Raw genomic sequence first — 20141 nt, 5'->3', positions numbered from 1 at the left:
GTCATTTACAAATTCACTAGGAACTTCGTATTCTGCAGGAGGTAGCCTAGTTTCTACCGCAACAATCCGGCTTTCAATAGCATTAAGGCGTTCATAAGCTTGTTCTTGACTTGTTTGGAGACGAGCGAGCGCGGCTAGGATTAGATCATTACCATTTTGGGGTTGTCCATTGACACTTGCGGGACTAGTTCCAGACATCTTGGAAACTGGATAAGAGATCGACGACGAATCAAAACACAATCGACCACTCTAGCACACTTACTCAAAGAAAAGACTCGAATTGTGAAGTGGGAGTGTGCCACTTGTGTCAAGTGAGGTTTGGAAATGGCAAAGTTTTGAAATGTTTGTCCTAATCAACTGTAGTGTAGTTGTAGGAGTGTTGACTCTAAGTGAGGTTTTGAAATGGGTTTTGAGGCCCGAATTTTGACTCGATATTTGGACAGGGTTTCGACTCATTTTGCGCTAATTTGGGCTATTCCTCGAAAATATTTACATTTTGAAAGAGGTTTTTTTTTTTGATTTTACAAAATTGGTCATGGTTTTGTTTAGAAAATGGTGATCACATATGATATAAGCATTAAAACAGGCATTATAATGGTATGCTGAGTGCATTTAAAGGGTTTTGGCTTAAAAGGGTGGGTTGTCGTATCGAGCAATCAAACCCGAGTCTGTGGAGAGGTCCGTGCCAAACAAGAGTAAGGCCGGTTCCTAGTCCATTCCCTCGAGTAGTGAAAGCCCTTGATACAAACATGAGTAAGTATCATGGTATGGTTGACGTCAATCGCTATCCATCCTTAGGCTCAGATAAGAATTTGGACCGTCCAGACGGGACGATTGGTCGAATGGGTTGGGTTGGGCCTAGGACGGCCGAATAAAACGATCTAAAAAGATCGAGTAATGAAAACCGACAACTGTCTCATATAAACTATTCCCTAACCTTGTTCAAGTTTCACCCTTGGCAACATGTAAGTGTATTATTCCCCAGTGGAGTCGCCAAACTGTGGACACGGGGGGCCCACGGGGGCGCTTGGGAAAACAAGCGTTTGCATTTGTGGAGTTGCCACCAATTTATTGTGGAAAATTGGAAACCGTTCGAATACTTCGCGTCATGTCAAGACACAAAGTAATGACATAGACACCAAGAACTCGTTACCCTTAGCATTCTATGTCTAGAATGACTCTCGTGGATGTCAATGAACACGGATGTTCACAGAGATCTGGAGTAAGGGGTGAGGGTACGTATTAGGAAACTCTTTTGATCGAACACCTAATCCCGCCCGCCTCGATAGCGGCCTCTACTAATGATTAGGGAAATTATCTATACTTGATATGTTTGTCGATTATATGTATGCAATGCAACATCCAATAAATTAATCCTAGCATGTGAGAATTAACTAAGTCGGTGAACATGTAATTTAGCATACATTTGGGTCGAAGTACGGATTTAAGGTTGATTACATGTGAGAGCAAACAAACGATAATAAAGAGTAAAATAAACGACAATAATAATAATTACAACGGTTCAATGATTTAAGTCGAAAATACGTTTAAAACGGAGAATTTGAGAAAAAAAGGAAAATAATTAAGGTTAGAAAACGGACAGATTAATGGTGATACTACGATTAATAGTCGACTAATACGTAAAATTAATAAACTAGGTCAAAGCAGAAACGGAAGTTCAGAGACAGAAATCACCCCGGAACAGGCAAAGCAGTGCTCCGTCTCTTGGAAGAGGCGCAGTGGTCATTGCGTCTGTTCCTGAGGTGAGTTCTGGCTTTGAAGACGGAACTGCATATTGTTAATGTTCGTTGGTGATTTTAATGATCGATTATTAATGTTCGACTCGAGTAGAAGTGATTTAACGGATTAGTTACATGTGAATTGGTCATAAAAGCGATAAAGAACGAATTTAAATTAATTAGAACGAATTAAAGTGAATTATAGACTAACCAATAATTAGGTTTATTAATACAAATTAATTAGATTCGCTATATTAAACTAAAGATGAGGATGGTGATAAACAGATGAAAGATATACAAAAAGGCGAATTCCAGAGACTTGATATGAACGAATCGAATCTCTAAAACCCGGGTTTGATTTTAATGACGAAAACCCGCAAATATTGATTACTTGGGATTTAAGTCGGACATTTAAAGGGTGATAAATTATTATGAATTATGTATTAAAATTATGCGAGTGGAAATATGAAGAAAATAAGACAAAATGAAATAAAAGAGACGAATCAACAAAGAACAAAGGAAGAAGAAGAAAGGCGAATCGGGCACCTCAGGAAGAGGCGCGGCGAGATCTTGCGACTCTTGAAGAGGCGCAAAGACGATTCTTTGCGTTTCTTCTCGATGTCTGTCTTCTGCTAATCCGTGAAAATAGGTTTGATAAAAGGTTTTATAAATCGGTTTTAAACATGTTTTCGACGTAAATCTTACAATAATTTATACAGTAAAAAGGTACAATAGTAAAACATGGGATTTACACCCTCAGACTTACATGTTTGACGAAACGAGATTAACTAAGTTAATGATTAGTGATTGCTCGACTCGAATGTATGATGAAAGTGCCCTCGTAAGAGGAATTAAATTAAATTGATTTGACTAATTGAGTGGAGTTGGTCAAATTGGTCGGTCATGCAAACGAGACTGGTACTCAGAAGGATCCGAGCTTACGTGGTCAAAAGTTCAAGTACATAGACGACAATAAGCAAAGAGCGCGGTCTTAGAATGCAAAGGGAGAAGATAAGGGCGGACACTCGCGTGAGAAATATGAGGAACGAAGGTCCCTATTTATACTAATCACACGGAGGAATTAGGGTTACGGTAAAACTTTGTAAACAAATCTCGAAAAGATTTGAAAATACGCAGAAAAGAGCTAGGGAAGAGGCGCAACAACCACTGCGATCCTTGGAGGAGGTGCATCAGGTGCTGCGTCCTTTCCCAGAGGTTTCCTCCTGCGGAAGAAAGATTTTCCGCGTTTCTGTTATGGAATTGTGGTAGATCTCAACTTCCTTATTGTTCAAAATATGATTTCGGGATATATTTTGCCAAAAGATGAAAAGATTAAAATTATGGAATAGAAATATCCGGAATATTCCAGAACATTCCGACTCGGCATTTTGAACGGTTTATTAGAAAATGAAGACGGTTTTTGACCCGGACTCCAAATGAACTCTAATTACTGTCAAAACGACCGTAATGGCACGTAGATGACGACCAAGGGGTAGACACAAGTATTTGAGCTATCACTTGACGATAAACTTACGAACTGTCATAAATCTTTCCGTGTACCAAACATGCGGCCCAATCATCACCGGGTGGTTTGCGGGAGGTGCAGAAATGAGGTATCTACAGTTTTATATTTTCATTGTTATCGATTTAATTGTCTAGAATTCACCAATTTTGTTCACTTAAAAGTGATAAACAATTAAATTGATAAGATCTCTCACTTTTATTTAAAAATTGAGAATAGCCTTACCAAGTATTAGCACCTATGAATCCCTTCTTCATTAGAGGTAGGTTCGGATCACCGAGATACACTCTTTTTACGTTGGGTAAGTAGGGTAATAAAAGTTATTACGCGTGAAAATTGGTTGGACTCAACGGGATTAATATGGGTTGAATCGGTCCACCGTGCCCATATTTAATTCTGGGGCTAAAAGATAGATTTTAAGAAAATCCGTCGACCAAGAGTTCTAATAGTAGAATCAGTCAAAATTGTTGACTCACTAAATTTATATAAATATGAGTTGAATCGGTCCACCGTGCCCGTGTTTATATAAAGATGGATCTTGGAATCATTTATGTAATTCAGTGAGAGATCATTATATAAATGGGAATTTGTTAAAAATGTTTTACAAGTAAAATGTTTAAACGATAAATGTTAATTTTCCTTTCATTTCCTTTTGTAGTAATCACGATGGCTTCTACTAGTTAAACCGCCACTATATCCAAAGATTCTTGGCTTCGTTCTTTTATGGACAAATATGTTTTAAAAGCCGACGGTAGTAATTTTAAAGATTGGGAAAAACAACTTCCATTAGCTGCCGCAGGTGATGGCAAATTACGCTACCTAGTCGATCCCTCTCCCCCTTCACCTAGTACTAGGGCCACTGTCGATGTAAGGGAGGCTTTTAATGAATATCAAAGAGAATCTGCTGCTGTAAAAAATGTTTTGATTTTTGCTATGGATCCTCCCTTACAAAGGCAATGCGTCAAATTCCGCAATGCCCATGAAGTATTCTCAAGGCTTTCTACAATGTTTTCTCAAGCCCCGAGTATAATTCAATATGACACCGCAGTTCGTTTCTTTGAGGCTAACCTCAAAGATGGGCAACCTGTGAGTTCACACGTACTTAAAATGATTAAGTACGTGGAAACTCTAGATGGGTTGGGATGTAAGGTCCCTGATGAGCTTGTGGTGGACTGAGTGCTCCACTCTCTTTCAAATGTCAAAGGATTTACCCAATTTAGGGTAAATTATAATATGACAAACATGAAGAAAAGTCTACATGAGCTCCATTCTCTGCTTGTGCAAGCGGAGAAGGACATGGGATTGAGTGGGAGTACGAGGAGGGATGTACTTGCGATCAATGTGAAGGGGAAGAAGAAGTTTAAGAGGAATGCAGGTAAGAAGCCCGTACAGGTAGAGGGCAAAGGTAAGGCTATTGTGAATAGCTCTACCAAGCCTAAACCTAAGAAGGGTAATCCTCTTAAAGACACTTGTAATTATTATAATAACAAGGGACATTGGAGGCATGATTGCTCCAAATACTTGGATGACATCAAAGCTGGCGTTGTGAAGCCAACATGTAATTTCTCAACCGAATCTTTTATGATAGACATAAATTACGCTTCAAATACAACTTGGTATTAGATACTGGTTGTGGTTCTCACTTGTGTAATCACTTACAGGGCCTAAAAAGCGTAAGGAAGCTAAATAAGGGTGATGTTGATCTCCGAATGGGTAACGGATCTAAAGTAGCCGCCGTTTCAGTAGGAACCTATGTACTTAATTTAGCTTCGGGTTTGCAGTTGTCTCTAAACAATTGTTATTTTATGCCAACATTGTCTAAAAATATAATATCAGTATCTGTGTTAGACACAGAAGGTTTTGATTTTGTAATCAAAAATAAATGTTGTACTTTTTCCCTAATGGATTGTATATAGCCAAGCTATTTCAATTAATGGTATTTATATTCTAGATAATTGCAACGATGTTTATCATTTAGATGATAAAAGACTCAAAATAGGTGATCCTGATCTATCTTATTTATGGCATTGTCGATTAGGACATATCAACGAGAAACGCATTAAAAGACTAGTGTCAACTGGTATAATTAAACCTTTTGATTTTGAATCATTTGGCATATGCGAATCTTGTCTTCTTGGCAAGATGACTCGTGCACCTTTTCTAGGAAAAGGATCTCGAGCTAGTGAGTTATTGGGTTTAATACACACCGATGTATGTGGTTCAATGACTATCACTGCTGGAGGCAATTATGACTATTTCATTACTTTCACCGATGACATGAGTAGATATGGATATATCTACTTAATGAGGTATAAAAGTGAAGCTTTTGACAAGTTGAAAGAGTTTCAGAATAAAGTAGAAAACCAATTAAATAAGAAGATTAAAACATTACGATCAGATCGTGGTGGGGAATATTTAAGCAATGACTTTAGAGATCACCTTAAAGACTGTGGTATTGTATCTCAGTTAACTCCTCCTGGCACACCACAACTGAATGGTGTGGCTGAAAGGAGGAATCGAACTTTATTAGATATGGTCCGATCAATGATGAGTCAAACTGAGTTACCTAAGTCATTTCGGAGTTTTGCCATTTTATCTGCTATACGCTCACTTAATCAAAGTCCCACTAAAGCAACTGACAAAACTCCATATGAGATATGGAAAGGGAAGGTCCCGAATTTGCGATACATGAAAGTATGGGGTTGTGATGCTTATGTCAAGAGCAAGTCTGACGATAAGCTTGCACCTCGTTCTGATAAATGTATTTTTGTAGGCTACCCTAAGAAAACTTGTGGATATTACTTCTACAATAGTAACGAGAACAAAGTGTTTGTGGCTCGTGAAGCTGTCTTTCTAGAAAAAGAGTTTATTTCTAGAAGATAGAGTGGGAGAAAATTTGAACTTGATGAAGTTTAAGAGCCACAAACTGATGTGACGGTACAGGAAGATGTTCCTTCTACGTCTGATTCGGTTATTGTTCCTTCTGAACCTAGGAGGTCAGAGAGGGTTAGTCGCCAGCCTGATAGATATCTTGGTGTTATCGAGGAAGATGGTGACTATGAGGATTTACTTTTGGAAAGTGATGAACCTAAGACCTACAAAGCAGCTATTACTAGTTCTGACTCTAAGCTATGGCTCGAGGCCATGCAATCCGAAATGGATTCCATCTACGATAATAAGGTTAGGGACCTGGTTGACTTACCTAAAGATGTTCGACCTCTTCAGTGTAAGTGGATATTTAAGATCAAAATCGGCATGGATGGACATAAGGATGTCTACAAAGCTAGATTGGTGGCAAAAGGTTTCACCCAAGTTCATGGTTTACACTATGATGAAACTTTTGCACCAGTTGCTATGCTTAGATCTGTTCGGATAATGTTAGCGATTGCTGCATTTCATGATTATGAGATATGGCAAATTGATGTCAAGATCGTCTTCCTGAACGGGTTTCTGGAAGAGGAAGTGTTTATGACACAACCTGAAGGTTTTGTGGATCCTAAAAATCCTAACAAAGTATGCAAACGTAAGAGATCCATTTATGGTCTTAAGCAAGCGTCAAGGAGTTGGAATCATCGTTTTGATCATGTTATTAAATAGAATGGTTTTTCTCGAAGTGTTGAGGAACCATGTTTATACATGAAGTTTAGTGGGAGTAAAGTTGTTTTCCTACTTTTATATGTGGACGACATATTACTCATTAGGAATGATGTAGATATGCATGCTTCTGTCAAAAAGTGGTGAGGAAATCACTTCTAAATGAAAGATTTGGGAGAAGCTCAGTGCATCTTGGGTATCCGGATCAATAGGGATAGATCTAAAAGGATATTAGCTTTGATTCAAGAAGCCTATATTGATAAGATTCTTGACCGATTCAATATGAAAAACTCCAAGAGAGGTTTTCTACCTATAGGCAGTGGGATTACTTTGAGTAAGTCACGGTGTCTTACTGAGCCTAAGGATATTGAACGCATGAATTCGATTCCCTATGCTTCCGTTGTTGGATCGATCATGTATGCTATGATGTGCTCTCGTCCTGACGTCTCGTATGCTTTGAGTATGACGAGTCGTTTTCAGAAAAATCCAGGTGAGAGTCACTGGATAGCCGTCAAGAATATTCTTAAGTACTTGAGAAGGACTAAGGATTCATTCTTAGTGTTTGGAGGAGAATCTGAATTACGTATAAGAGGTTATACGGATGCTAGTTTCCAAACCGATAGGGATGATTTGAAATCCCAGGCTGGTTTTGTCTTTTTGATGAACAGAGGGGCGGTTTGCTGGAGAAGTTTTAAGGAGTCTGTGACTGCTGATTCTATAACAGAAGCTGAGTACATTGCAGCCTCTGAAGCAAAGAAGGAAGCTGTTTGGATTAGGCAATTTTTAGAGGGAGTGAAAGTAGTTCCGACTGCCGAGGATCATATCACTTTATATTGTGATAACAGTGGGGCAATTTTTCAAGCAAAAGAGCCCAAGTCTAGTAACAAGTCTAGACACGTACTTAGAAAATTTCATGTAATTAGAGATTTAATTGAAAGGAAGGAAATTACAGTTTGTAAAGTTGGGACAGCTGACAACATCGTTGATCCTTTAACCAAGTCATTGTCTCAAGCTAAACATGATAGTCATGTAGTTTCTATGAGATTGAGATGAATGTCAGAACTGTTGTAAATTATACGATATGTAATAATTAAGATATTGTATTTATTATTTCATATATGATAATTATATTTATCGTTGTATTCAGTTTTTATATTTGAATTTAAATACTTTGTTTTGTCCAAATAGGTTGTAGTGACAACGTCGAACCCTATTAAAGTGAACTGCATTAACTTTGTATTTTCGTCCCTAGTTACTTAATGAGGTGACATCTCGGAGTGACTAGATTGTAAGGCGATAGATGACAAGTTCGACTGTCATATGGCCATAGAGATGGCTGGTCGATTACATAGGCAGATTGTGAGACGATTTGTCGGACAGTGACCGTTTATAGAGTCCTTTTGTTGCTAGGTCGTGGCTAGGATTTCTATTTATTCTTTCGAGTCAATTCTTTAGACTGGCGACTATTTGTCTGAGTTGGTGCGTTTTTCCGGTGGCTTAGGTTTTTGTTCTAGGTCGCGCCGTAAAAGGAGGCCGATGAGCATTTACTGGGTCATTGTGATCTGTATCGAACGAATAAAATAGGTCAACGGGATTGTCCATTTATGTCATATTTTATCTCAAGGTCACTCGAGGAGAGGTGACTGGAAATGCGTGGCCACGCTCGGATGAGATCTATAGTAGATTATCCGGTCAAACGGTCATTCTCCGGATCGAAGAAACCACTTTATGATATGATCACCTACAAGAACGACCTGAAAGACATCTTGCATTGAGTAGGAGATATTATTGGACAAGAGAATAGGTAGCGCACACTTGTGTCGGACAAGTGGGAGATTGTTGGAGTAGTGTCCTCCACAATAAGTAGTGCGTTTACATATTAAATCTCGTAAAAGGAATATCAGGGATTTATATTATTTATTTGTCAGCTGATCATCGTTAATCGGTAACGATTGGCTGACTAGAGTTTGACATTACTGTCGTGTGACGGCGGTGATCAGCTGATCCCTTTAGGTCACACCTATAGGATGATACCCAAATGGAAAAACTAATTATTTGTATGAGATACAAATTAATTAAATCCTTATATTAATTGACTTTTAAATAAGTCATGTGAATAAGTATTATTTGATGACAAGTTACGAACTCGGGCCAAGAGGATTTATTATTTAATTATGTGATAATTAATTATCAAATATTAATGAAAATTTATTATTTAATTGTTAATTAATTAATTTTATACGACATGTGTATATGTTTTGAGGTGGATGTAATTAGCTATTTAAATTTACAAGAGGTTGTAAAATTAGCTAATAAGAGATCACAAGACACATTTTATGTTGATAAAATGGTCTAGTAATTACCTAAATGTTAAGAGGTCATTAGTTGTTAATTTGTATTATTTAAGTGTTAAATAATCAAATTAATATTTAATTATATAGAATAATTAAATATAAGACTTATAAGCATTTGTGGGACAAATGTCGAAAATTGAAATGGACCAAAATAATACTTGTGGGTTGACACTTCTATAAGAGAAGTGTTATTACATGTGGCATAACCCACTAAGAAATGTTTAACTCATTTCTTTACATTTCCTTCTCTATAAATACCTCACTATTTACACTCATTTGATGATTATTTTTTAGACCATAAATCCTCAAAATTAGCCCTTGGTCGTGCCATATTGAAGAGAAAAAAAGAAAGAAAGAAAAAACCTTTTTTACTTTATATTTTCTCATCAAAAACTTGATCAAATTGTTGATCATCATCAAAAATAATTCACAAAACTATAATATACATAAACTAATATTATTAGTGTAATAATATTACATAGTATACAAGGTTATCCTATTAATTATCTAGTTAGTAATTATTAGGATTTTTGGGTTTAATCTTGGGTGCATCCAAAGGAGATCACCTAGGTTGGTGATTTGGGTATTGGAGGATCATCTACATAATATAAGCTCAAGAACAACATCAAGGAAGGAGTCCTTGAGTTTTGCCCAAATATTTCCAATAGCAATGTAAGGAAATTTTTCTTATATGGTTTTATACCATCTTTTATGTTGTTTACATTTGCATGCATGTAGATTTAGACCATCTTATGAAATTAACTAGTAATTTTAATATCATTAGAAGAGTCTAATGAGGGTCTAAATACTAACACTTTGTTTCAAATACACAGGTTGATGATGAAGATGATGAGTATGATGATGATTTTGAGATTGGAATGACACGACATGATATGGATCAAGTGGAGGAAGAGGCTGAGCAACAATTGGAGCCACTGTTGCCTGAGGATGATGGCCAAAATTCAGGGGAACTAATCATCCTCCAACACAAGAAGATGCTAGCCCATCCAGGGGGAATGTGGATGGCGAAGAATATCCCAACCAAATAATAAATGAACCACAATCACCTCCTTCAAATAATCCTCATGAAACAGTCACCTCCACTGTTACACAAGAACAAACCGATTCCTCAAACTCACTTGTTCCCAAAAAATGGAAACACCAAAGCTCACATCATTTATCAAACCTAACCAGTGACCTAACATCTGGCATAAAAACCAGATCATCGCTCCAAAATTTCTGTGCATATGATGCATTCCTCTCTTAAATTGAACCTGACCATGTCACAGTAGCCTTGATTGATGAATACTAGGGGACAGCCATGCAAGAGGAATTAGAGCAATTCAAAAGGAACAAGGTATGGCATCTTGTCCCTAGGCCCTCCCAACGTACTGTAATTGGTATACGGTGGGTCTTTCGCAATAAGCTAGATGATGTTGGACAAATCGTAAGGAACAAAGCTAGATTAGTGGCGCAAGGCTTTAACCAACAAGAGGGAATCGATTATGACGAAACCTTTGCACCGGTAGCTAGGGTTGAAGCCATACGCATGCTTGTATATTTTGCATCTTATCAAGGCATAAAACTTTTTCAAATGGATGTCAAAACCGCATTTCTAAATGGTTATCTTGATAAAGAAGTTTTTGTTGAACAACCTCCGGGTTTTGTAAACAACGAATTTCCTAACCACGTTTTTAAACTTGATAAAGCGCTCTATGGTTTCAAACAGGCTCCTAGGGCCTGGTATGATAGGTCTTCAAAGTTTTTATTGGAAAACGGTTTCTTACGTGATTCTGTTGACAAAATGTTGTTTATCAAGTCACAAGGCGATGAACTGTTGCTTGTGCAAGTATATGTTGATGACATTATTTTTGGAGCAACTAACAATATCCTTTATAAGTACTTTTCTGATTTAATGACCTCCGAATTTGAAATGAGTATGATGGGAGAAGTTGGATTCTTCCTTGGTCTTCAAATTAAACAAAGAGAAAAACGAACAATGATTCATCAACAAAAGTACTTAAAGGAAATGTTAAATAAGTTCGGGTTGACAAATTCCAATCCTATGCCTACACCAATGGTGTCCAAAGTCAAGCTTGATAAGGATGACAATGGTAAGAGTATTAGTGAGAAGGTATATCGAGGTATGATCGGTTCATTACTCTACTTGACCGCTAGTCGACCCGACATACAATTTAGTGTGTGTGTTTGTGCCCGTTTCCAATCAAATCCTAAGGAATCACATTTCAAAGCCGTCAAACAGATTTTTAAGTATTTGATTGGAACACAAGGGCTATATCTTTGGTACCCAACTCACTACGAACTTGATCTTGTAGGATTTTCGGATGCGGATTATGCCGGTGACTCGTTGGACAGGAAGAGTACCTCGGGTATTGCTACATTCTTAGGACCATGTCTCATTTTATGGGCATCCAAGAAACAAAATACCGTTGCATTATCCACGGCCGAAAGTGAGTATGTAAGTGCCGCTCTTTGTTGTGCACAAATTCTTTGGATACGTCAACAATTGCATGATTATGGTATTACGTTTGAAACCACTCCCATATTTTGTGATAATACTAGTGCAATTAACATAACAAATAATCCGATACAACACTCACGCACTAAACACATCGACATAAGACATCATTTCTTACGTGATCAAGTTGAAAAATGTAATATATGTCTAAGCTTTTGTAGAACGGAAAATTAAATTGCGGACATTTTTACAAAACCGTTAGAAAGAGAACAATTCGTAAAACTTCGGTTGGAAATTGGTTTATTAGGTGACATGTGACACACTTGAACTATTTTTCTCAATGATTGATTAGAGGAATAATTAACATGTTAATAAAAATTAGCTTGCATTATTTGTTGCATGCAAATGGACCGAACAAATAAATTAAGCTCCTTATTTTTGCATTTGAGATTGTTGCATTGAGCCACTCAAAGCCTTTATGTCACTTCACCTAAAAGCCTAAATCTAGCCTTCACTTCTCAACACTCAACCGTCCACTTTGATTATCCTCCCCTAGTTAACCACACCAACCACACAATTACTTCACATATACCCATACTAACTCTCTATTATCCATTAAATAAAACTACCCATCAACCTTCTTTGAAATTCAAAAACCGTCAAAACCACCTTTTTCCTTTTAAATACTTAAAATGTCCTCCAAACCAAAATATCCCAAAGAAGTTCTCAACTTAAGAAATACCTTCAATCCAAAATATATTGCAAAAAGAAAAATGTCTCCAAACACCGCTGCAAACATTGATGAAACCGCTCCTGCTACTTCCAAGTCCACCGTTGCACGAAAGAAAACAACTGCTAAAAGAGGTGGTGGACGCGGTAGAGGTGGTCGTGGAAGGAGACCTCTGATCTCCTTACAGTTGGATCGAGATGTTGGTGTGGATACCGATGAGGAGGAACTCACTACCATGCAATCTGAAAAAATTGAAAAGGAAGAGGAAGTAAAGAAGTCGAAAGAAAAGGAAGAAGAGAAAAAGAAACACTCGAATGAAGAGAAAGAAGGGGAACTTCATGAGAAAGAATCAGTAGAAAAAGAGGGAAAATCAAAAGAAAAAGAGGGAAAATCAAAAGAAAAGGAGGAAAAATCAAAAGAGGGAGAATCAAAAGAAAAAGAGGAAAATCGAAAAAAAAAGTAGAAAAAATCAAAAGAGGGAGAATCAAAAGAAGAAGAGGAAGAGAAGCATGAGGATGAACAGGCGAAAATTGATGAAGTTGGTGAGATTTTGAAGGATTTAGAAAATGAAAGGGAAGGAGAACTTGATGATCAAGCTGAAAAACTTGATGAACAACCGAATGATGATGCAACAAAGGAGGTGCATGTTGAAGAAATCATCAATGTTGAAGATGGTAATGACCAAGGGCATGCCGAGCAAGTGTTTGATGATGGGCTTGACCCATTGTTCTCAAATCCCTCCTCTAGAACCCGATCCAAGAGGAAAATGGTGGAGATATTTGGTGATGATGATGATGTGACCCCTGAATCATCTCCCCCAAAACCCAAAACCGACGGCAAACGAAGAAAAGGATCCGGGTCAAAACCTCGGGCTCCCAAAAAGCCTCGGTACCCACGAACCATACCCGGTTTAGAGGAAGGTGTGGCTAATGAAGATGAAATTATTGAAGCCAAATTACCTCTTAACACATGCATGGACCTCGTTGTTGCACCCTTTGGAGAATCATTCAAGAATGACGTACTCAATTATCTCAACTCACTTGATCTTCCGGAGGATGTACTCAAGCTATGTCACGGTATGCTGGTCTGTTGCTTTCACAGTGGAAGGAGGTATAAAAAATCATGGTATGATACATCTGTTGCCTTCAAATACTTCAAGGAATCCGTGTATGCTCAGGGTTGGGTGAATCTCTTGGACAAATACAGTCCTATGTATTTTTCTGAGATCATTCAATTCTATGCTACAGTCAAAGTCGATGTTGCATCTGGAACCCTTTCGGCCTACATTAACCAAAAACCATTTGTCTTAAAAATTGAACAACTTGCTGCCTACCTTGAAGTATGTGATGTCGGGCTTCTTACAACATACCCAAAACGTGACTGGGGTGAGATTGATGAGGTTACATCTACCCAAGTCATGAAAGTTCTTGAATTATCTGCACCCGTTAGGTTTATCTTTAACCTTGTTTTCCGCAACCTTGTTCCTAGCAATAACAGTCAAGGGAGATGTTCCCTCTTTGACATGCTCCTTATTCACCACATTGTCAAACACAAACCAATCAACATTCCCCGTCTCATGTTCCATCGAATTCAAGAGATGGCCACCGAATTCCAAAACGACAACTTTGACAAAAATGTCGTGGTACCATATGGGATGTGGCTCTCTATTATTTTCATGAATGAAAGATTGGTCATGAAAGGTAGCCCCGCTATTGAAAAATTAAGTGATGAAATGACTCCGGGCCTTCTTTCTCGGATGAATATGGAAATTAAGGAATGGGAAATTGCTAAGGAAAAATCAAGGTGCAGGTGATGCTACAGTCGGGTCGACTGTTGAACAGGGGGTGGTTGTTGCTAAGTTGGATCAACTTGTTGGGATTGTGAAGCACTTGATCAAAGAAAATACCAAGCTTAGGGATGAGGTGGTTGATCTTCATACCATGAATGAGGATATTTTTGAACGTCTTGATGACAAGAAGCCAAAAACCGTGGCTTAAGCACTTGCCTCCCTAATCCTTTTATCCCTTTACTTATGGCTCTATGTTTATTGAACTCTTTTGCAATTTTTGGATGCTTTTTTATTTTGCTTGAACAATATTTGCATGTGGTTTGAATCATGTAGCTAGTTTGAACATGTTTTATCCCTCCTTGATGATGTCAAGAGGGGGAAGTAGTTCTAAACGTGCTTATGTGTGATCTCTTAACTCTTAGGCTAACATTCACCGTACTTATGTCTTAGCTTCCATGATTAGATGTTCTACTTAGTCAAGCATGTTGACCCTTTCGAATACCTTGATCATGTTTATAAATAATGTTTATGTCAAAAGGACCAAAGACCGACTAACTATGGGCTAAGGGGGAATATCACACATGTTTGGACTTGTCATCATCAAAGGGGGAATTTGTTAGACCACATTTGGTTGATGATGCCAAGTCCCTTTGTTATTTGATTGTTTGTTTTTTAGTTGCAAATGTTTAGTGATTGAAGCAATCAAATGGACTCTCAATGATGGCTTAACATGATCAAGATGAAGTCAACAAGAAGTCAAGACAATGATATTATCCTAAGCCTTAGTCGAAAATTGTAAGAGTAAGTGTAACTAGAGCTGGCAAAAGCTGACCGGACCCGAGGAACCCGACCCGACCCGCCCGAAACCCGACCCGATACAACCCGAAATTTGGGTGAACCGAAACCGAACCGACCCGATAACCGATAACAGCCTTATTTTCTCTAACCCGAACCCGACCCGACCCGACCCGTGACCCGATATTTCCTCAACCCGATAGATGACCCGATAATGAACTAGCTTAATAATGGTTTAAATAACACCAAGTTGACATTTATCTTAATTATTTTCACTTAAAATTACAATTAATACACCTACCTATTATTTAAACATAAAATTACCATCTAAAACGAAATATATAAGATAAAATATATGCTGATAACCTGACCCGACACTGACCCGCTAATGACCCGACCCGACCTGCCACCCGTTGATGACCCGACCTGAAGACGACCCGACATAAACCGAACCGACCCGAACCCATCACTGACCCGACATAACCCGAACTCGATATGACCCGACCCGCTTTGACCCGACCTGTAACCGACCCGAGTGACCCGATTGCCACCTCTAAGTGTAACACTCTCATTTATGTCAAGTGGCTGCAAAACCATGCAACAGTGCACTACACTGTGGTTTCTGATACTACCGTATGGAGGAACGTTTTTATGCAAAAAGTTTAAGTGTTAAAAACTTTACAAATCTCATATTCTCAACTTTAACATTTGAATTTTCAAAGTTTGAAAACAAATCTGAAATTTTAGGTCACAAATCCACATTGATTAATCCTCTAGATTTGTGCATTTACCTTTTACTAAAATGGTAAGTTGAACTTGTCAAAGCTTTAAAGCTAGAAAAGATTTTTGTCAATTTGGTAAAGTGTCACATGTTAAGTGTTTTGGGATAAGTTTTCTGATTTTTTTTTATCAAAGACTTGAGCCCCAAGCCTAAAGCCTAACACTTACCATCATTCAAAGGCTACTAATTTTATATTGGATTTAATTAACCTAAGTTGTACTTCTTAGTAATCAAATCCATTATAAATAGAGTGTCTTAGCTTCATTTATTTCTCAAGACTTTCCAAATCATTTATTGTAAAACCTTGCAAATCATTTGTGCATTTAAAGCTTCGTCCTTCAAGTATTTGCAAAACGTTTTTCAGATTTTAAAAGTCTTCATTTGTTTTCGAAAAGCTGTAAACCTCCAAGTATCGGTTCGCTACACTGTGTCATAATGAGTTTGTTCCATGATTCTCGTGTTTAAGTCTTAATTGTGATCTCCATGTTCATTAAGTGAACCCTTGAGATTCAAAGATTCTGTAAACCTATGAGATAGAACACATAAACTCTTGAAGCGGAGTAGCTTTAAGTTTGAGTGCAATCGGAGTATATTGACGAGTTATTTTCATTGTAAGGGTTTAGTTGTTTGAGTAAATTTCTAAATAAGCAATAAAATAATGGTTGGACGTAGGCTTCGGAGTAGAGGCTAAACCAATTTTTAAATGTCGTTTGTTTGTTCATTTACTTTTACGTTCTTTCACTTTGCTATTTCTCGCTTGTATCTAATTAAGTTCTGTGTCACAGTCAGTTATACTGTGACATAAAACGGCTATACCATCTTGTGAACTTACATTCTATTAAGTTTTTCAAAGTTTGTGCTTTAAGGTTCTTTACTTAAGTTATCAATTAACTAAGTTAAGAACCAATTTTAAAAAAGGTACACCTAATTCACCCCCTCCCCCCCTTAGGAGTTTATCGTTCCTAACTCTTCACGCACTTTGTAGGTCAAAACATTGAACTAAAAATTCAGATTTTCGATTTTAGGAGGCAGACCCTGCTAGTTTTCGTGGTTAAAGTAGACTCGACCATTGTTTATGTGTTGGCGGAACTATGGGGCTAATAGGGAAGGTCGTCCCTCCATGCTATAAAAAACTTTCGCCCAAAATTACAACTCCTGATTCCATATATGTGAATATTAATCTTTCCAAAATCTTGTCTTTCTTTCGCTCGAAACAACAGGTTTCTTCTTTTTACCAGAACTAGCATGGGTGCCCGGCTTCGCCCGGGCTACCTTTATTTAGCATTAAAATTTATTTTCAATTAACTAAAACTACTTTAAAATTACATAACTCATAATCTTATAAATTTATTATCATTAATATATTTTTCTATGATACGGAGTATATCTTAAAATTACAATGAAATAAATTATGAGACAAATTCACTACTCCCGCTGTTAATATTTTACTTAAATCGATTGGTTAGTTAATTGTTCATATATGCTTTATTTTGTTCATAGTATTGTTACTTTTATTACATTCGTTATTACTACTTTTACTTTCACTACTCCTGCCGTAATAATTATTGTTACTTTCACTACTTGTATATAAATATTGATAATTTTACTATTCACGTTGTTACTTCTGTTACTTTCACTACTCCCGCCCACTGCTAATATTGTTACTTTGACTATATTTAATGTTATTACAACTCTTTTCACTACTAACAAAATTACTTTTACTATTTAAACATCCAATGGGTGATTACTATCATATTACTATATCCAATGTTACTTCCATTACTTTAATAAATATACTAGTTTAGATCCCGCGCAATGAATGCGCGGTATTTATAGAGTTTTTTATTTTAGAAAAAAAAATTGAACTATAAAACTAATAAAAAAAAATTGAGTAAGTCATGAAATGTATATATTTTTAAACAGAATTAATGAAATTATTTACAATTTTTTTTATTAGCATATCTTTTAGTTACGATTTAGCATACAAAGAACGAATTTTTTATCACAAAAATCATAGAGAAATTTTATTTAACGAATTATATCAAAATAGGAAAGTAAATAAGAGATTTTATCAAAATAGGAAATGTGCTTTAGGTGGGAAAACATGAAGCTTTTCCTATTCTTTTAGTTATAGGGGATTACATATATCCATTAAATATATTACATGTATGCGTTAAATTAATCAAATCGAAATAATTATGGAATTTTATATTTTTTGGAAATCTAGCTTGGTTTATTTACATTTTAGTAGTTTCCAAAATATAATATACTTATATTATATTTGTTTATGTTAAAATAATTAACATATTTATACTAATTAATATCATAAGTGGGACATGTTTATTTAAGGAAAATCACCATATTCCGGTATTCTCTAAATTTATACTTCAACCAAAACTATATTATATTTACATTGAAGTCCCTTGATCAGGTCCATCGCACAGTGAGATTGATTTAAAAATATATAGTATAATTAATTTGTATAGATTTATATAATTACATTGAAGTCCCTTGGTTTCTAGAATTAGTATTGAATAGTGTTCAAGCCCGGGCGTTGCCCGGGTAATATCGTAATAGTGGCTTTCGAAATTCTATCTTGAGTTTGTTTAAAAGGGCTTTTTTTGTAACTATTATTAACTCATGCTATGGTTGCTTTCTTGTGATTACCACTATATATAAAAGAACAGTTAAAAAATGCGATTATAATGTACCGTTTAGGATTAATGCTTGTGCGATGCATATTTCCGATAATAGGGTCTTATTTTTTTTCTTTTAATAACTAACCACAACTTACTTGGGCTAATTATGTGTCAGGTATAAGTCATAGTGAGTTTTTCCATTATATATTTATTATACAAAGAATTAGAGGATTGACACGTGCTTAATATAATACAATATTCTTTTGGTAATGATCGACATATGTGACAAAGTTCACCCGTAAATGGGTTTAGCGATGCACAAGTGTATTTTAGCAATTTGCAACAAATTTATATTTTAACACATGATGATCGCGTTTTAATTTATATTTTTTGAACCTTTTGTATTGTTTTTTAACCTATATTAAATATATTCCCGAGAAGGATCGATACTATATACAAAAGTTTTAATTTACTTTATGTTTTTTCAAATATGGTAACTTCATTATTTGAAATTTTTACTCAAAATCAACCAAATGTTGGTACTTGTTAGGTTGGATTTTTCAGCTCTTGTTAAAAGGGGCATGTTCAGTTTTTAACACAATGGTCCTTAAAAATCAACAAAGCATGATCTTTAGTAATCTTCATAGAAACGCTTATATATTTCGTTATCTTAATTACTAACACAAAGAAGTGTATAAGTAGCTCTATAATTGTGGTGTTTGGTATTTTAGCATCTTGTTCTTCATATATTATGGAACACTTTTTGTCACCCTATAGTTCAAGTTGTATATCTCTGTAGGTAGAAGCATGTACTTAGTAAGTTGTGTTTTTATTTATTTTAATTCTAATTTGGGCTATAAAATAGAAGTTTAATGGAGTGTTTTTATTTTCGAGTGTAATTTCTCTCTCACAATAAGGCAAGTGGGGTGGGGGTGGGGATGGAGCATCTCATGGATAGTGTCACTTGTATACTGTGAGATGAGCACTATCCGTCTTTAGCTCATGACGGATAGTACCCATCTAAAATGGGAATTTGTGTTCTAATCCTAATGTTGACCTTCATTGAGGAAGCATCATTGGACTACATCTATTGCCTCATGTACACCTGCAGCGAGGGACTTTAGGTATGGTGGGAGGGAGTCCTAACACTGCTATTTGTTTATATAACAGTGTGAAATTATTGTTCGCCCCTTCTTAACGCAACCATTGAGTCTTAAATTTACATATCAAGTCAATAATTTAAGCTCCCTTATCATCACCTCAAAGATCGGTCGCCCCTGCATAATTAGTGAAGATCGGAAATTCATCAAACAAAACGTTCCTAAGAAGTGGTACGTGTATAAAGCAAAGAGTATGTTAAACTAACATATTGTAATTAAAATAATGATGAATCTATTGTTGACCTATATTATAAAGACGAATAACTAAAAGATAGGTTACAAATATGATGGATCCATAAATATTATATAACGTTGTATTGCAGGATTGGTAGAAGTGTTAATAAAAGTTAAATGGTATGTCTCTTAGATTAAGGGGAGTGAAAGAGCTATCATATTTACACATTAGTCACGTTTATTATGTGAAGGAAAAGAAGACCGCTAGTGGGGTTTGTTTCAGATTATGTTTCAAAAAAATTGTTTGCTAATTAATTTATCTTGTACAGTTGTACGGATTATATTTTAATGTTCCGAGGGTCTTTTCTTCACCGTGGGTTCCTTT

Source organism: Silene latifolia, chromosome X, assembly GCF_048544455.1.
Source record: "Silene latifolia isolate original U9 population chromosome X, ASM4854445v1, whole genome shotgun sequence".
Lineage (NCBI taxonomy): Eukaryota > Viridiplantae > Streptophyta > Magnoliopsida > Caryophyllales > Caryophyllaceae > Silene > Silene latifolia.
Note: the sequence above shows the minus strand (reverse complement) of the source record.